Below are 4,229 nucleotides of genomic sequence, written 5' to 3' on the forward strand. Positions count from 1 at the left end.
TAGGTTAAATGGAATAAAGATTGATTGATTGATTGATTGATTGATTGATTGGTTGATTGATTGATTGATTGAATACTTTATTAACAGTTTGCAAACAGTACAGATGTACAGTTATACAATAATGCTAAAAGCACAAAAAGCCCGAGGGCTTGTTTCCATTGTGGTCCTGTGTATTCAATTCATCAAGACATATAAAGACATACAATACTGATACTGTACAAGAAATCATCAATACTAGGAGCAGTAAAAGTATATTTACAGAAAAAACAGTGGGGGGGGGGGGGGGGGGGGGGGGTTCAATTTATTTTGACAAGCTAGAAGGTCCAGTAGCAAATTGCAGACAGGTGCTCTTTTATGGCGGTTTTGAAGGAGAGTAGGGAGATAATAACATTATTGTTATTAAAATGCTAATTTAGCAGCCTAAATGTCAATGTCATGAAACACCAAAAACTCAGAAGCTGCAGCTTCTATAGGCTCTATGGTTTGAAGAATTGAATAAAGGTCTAAATAGAGAACGTTGGACAAACGCTGTTGTTAGTGTTCATGAATTTATTAGAACCTTAAAAATAGATAAGTAATAGTTTCTGAAAGTAATGTGTTGCTTGACGTTAAATGTAATAATATTACCCAATTTGTAAAACATTATCCGTTACATTATTTTGTTAAACATGGAAATAATTATTATATAATGCATTACATAAGCACTGTTTCTATGTCTCAGAAAGACTTTCAGACAGAATAGTAATGATCATTACTCTGGTAATCAGCTGCTACCTTGCCATGCTTTTCTTTTTCTCTGCTCAATAGGTAGACAAAAATTATTTTTTTTTGTTGATTTTTAAATGTGCCTATTTGTTTCAATATATTCAAAGTAATATTTGATTTGCATTGCTGTACTCATGAGGCTCTCTCTCCAGGCCGAGCGATGTCAGCCTGTTTTTTCTGAGCATCATGAACGACACCCTTTTACACACATACAAAAACAACTTGTGAGCAGGAGAGTGTCTACTGTAACTAGAGAATGAACTGTGACAAGTCAAGCCTTTTCCCAGTTACTTTGTCACTAATGAAAGTAGCAAAGTGCCCTGGAGGACTGGGGGAGCGCTGTTTGTTTGTGTTTGAGAGAGCATTTGAGAGGTACGGTGGGAGGCGAGGTGGAAAAACTTTGGGAAGACCGCCTGACAGAGAGCGCTGAGACTGAGAGGGGGAACTTTGGAGCATTGTTAAGATTGAAGTTTAAAGCAGCTGAGACCTCCTGACAGAATCCAAGCTCCTACAAATAGATGTTTCATATGTGTGTGTTTGCCAACTTTACTGTAGTTGGTGAGCTCTTTGAATACACCAAAGCACATCATATCAATCTGTGTCATTCTGTCTTGGCAGCAGGTGGGTGGGGAAATGGTTTGTAAAGCAAGAGGCACGGTTAAGATTATAGGATGTAAAATGAGCTAACAACACAGTGAACAACATGTAGGTCATAATAAGTCCCCAAATACTTGTTTAGGTTCCTCCCGACACATAAACACTGAAATAAATATATTTTTTATACCTGGATAATCATATCTTACATGAACAACAAAAGATGTTGTGAAAAAAGAAGTGTGTGTGTGTGTGTGTGTGTGTGTGTGTGTGTGTGTGTGTGTGTGTGTGTGTGTGTGTGTGTGTGTGTGTGTGTGTGTGTGTGTGTGCGTGCGTGCGTGCGTGCGTGCGTGCGTGCGTGCGTGCGTGCGTGCGTGCGTGCGTGCGTGCGTGCGTGCGTGCGTGCGTGCGTGCGTGCGTGCGTGCGTGCGTGCGTGCGTGCGTATGTACTGTATGTATGTATGTATGTATGTATGTATGACGGGATGTCAATTACTCTAGACTGTAAAAACTCTCTCCCTATTTGACAACAGTATAGACTTTAGTAAAAGGTATCCTAAATGTTCTGCATAAAAGAACATTGAGGCAGAAGCATGGACATATACCCACATTTTTATATAATGTAGTTATAACACACACACACACACACACACACACACACACACACACACACACACACACACACACACACACACACACACACACACACACACACACACACACACACACACCTGTGTCACACAGTTGTGACACAGGTTGGGAAAGCTGCCTGACAAGGCAGAGATGTTGATCAAACTGTGGAACCGCCTTACCCAACTGCCAGAAGAGAGGCTTACGAAAATGATATTTAATTGGAATAGAAAATGTAATCATCCATGGATAAGAGAGGTCTCTTAAATTTTACTCTCACTTTCAGATTTAAATTATATTTTATGAATAACCTTCATTGTAATATAAATACGGTCAAACATAAATTGTCAGTGTTACATCAGGAGCAATGGAGGGTGGGCATTTGGAAAAGAGCTAAGTTAAGAAATTATGTTCAATTCAAAGAGGACTATATCACTGAACCATATGTTGCATTTAATTTAAAGAGAGGACAGAGGTCTCTGCGCCCAGCTAAGATCTGGTGCATTACCTCTGGCAGTTGAGGTGGGTAGATATACTGGCATTCCTGAGGAGCAGCGATTGTGTGTTCTTTAAAGTGACCTGGGAGTTGTGGAGGATGACTTTCATTTTGTTTTTCACTGTCCACTGTACAATGATGTAAGAAGTAAGTTCTTTATTTGAAAAAATCCAGGATAAGAATCCAGATTTATTTTGGATGTCTGAACGTTGTATGTTAAGTTGGCTGTTCACTAAGGAAGTTTTATTTTGGGGGGGGGGAATCACAGAGAAGGCATGGCAGTTGCGCTAGAGAACGATTTACCCGTAACTCACAGCCTGGACAATGAATATAAATCTGTCATTTTGCAAGCTAAGGTCACAAAAACTTTTTTTAAGCACTGATCCAAAATGATGAATTTTACAGTCTCATAGATTGAATCCTAAATATATAATTTCTTAATTATTTATTTTAACTTTTTTGTTGATAATGAATTATCTTCAACACTATGAAATCATCTGTGAATCAAAGTAGATGTCAAAGGTTTTGTTTTTGTCATACAGCTTCAACAGTTCAGCTACTACACCAGTCTTGTTTGGGAATAGATCTGTGTTCTCCTTTGTCTCCTCATGTAGCTATAAAACACACACACACACACACACACACACACACACACACACACACACACACATACACACACACACACACACACACACACGCACGCACGCACACACACACACACACACACACACACACACACACACACACACACACACACACACACACACACACACACACACACACACGACACGCACACGCACACGCACACACACACACACACTACTTTCCACTCACATTGCCGTGTGTGAATCAATCAGAATGGAAATACATTCAAAGTGGAAAGGCAGTTGCGTGACTGTGATTTTTAGATGAGGCCCCTGGCAGAGGCTACCTCCAGGCTGCGGAGGTGTAACAGCGCAGAGTGAGAAGCCCACCACAGGACTCCTCTCTGGATCTCATTTTCACATGGCAGGGGTATGGGGCCTGGACACTCACACGCAGGTGAGAGTGTATAATTATAAGGCTCCATTGTAGACATTTTCCTAAGAATCAGAGGAAAAGAGAACAAAGAAAAGGAAAGAAACTTGTGAACGCTTTATTTAAATCACTCCATGATGTGTGGTTGGAGAAAAATAACTTTTTAATCAGCATGTTACAAAAAAAAGTGACCACAAAACTCACAAGATATCTATAAAAAAAAGAACTACCCAGATACCATTGATTGAATACTTTATTATTAACAGTTTGTAAAAAAAGGTACAGATTTATACAAAAGGATGCTAAAAGGATACCCCCCCACCTCCCCCCCCCAAAGAAAAAATAAGCCCAGGGCTTATTTCCAATGAGGACACCCTGTGTCCAACTTAAAGAGCTAGAGAGGGAGAGAGAGAGAGAGAGAGAGGAAAAAAACAGTTTTAGTATGATAAACTGTTTTTAAGGTGACATCCATACCACTAACAGCCCAGCCCAGTGATGCATATCAAGCTGTGCGTGGAAAAAAAAAGTGTTCCCAAAAATTATACGCGTGCCACACGCCGCATGACATGACAGATGTATGTCAACAACAGCCACACACACACTCACACTAAAAAAAATGTCTCTCTTTTGCTTAACCATTTCCACCAGAAGGGGGACCAGTCCGTCTGCCATTGACGGAAAAAGAAGTGGCCGACCAGCGAGCCCGAGCCGAGCCGAGGCAAAGCTA

This window comes from Gymnoscopelus braueri, assembly GCF_963280865.1.
Source record: "Gymnoscopelus braueri genome assembly, chromosome: 10".
Taxonomy (NCBI): Eukaryota; Metazoa; Chordata; class Actinopteri; order Myctophiformes; family Myctophidae; genus Gymnoscopelus; species Gymnoscopelus braueri.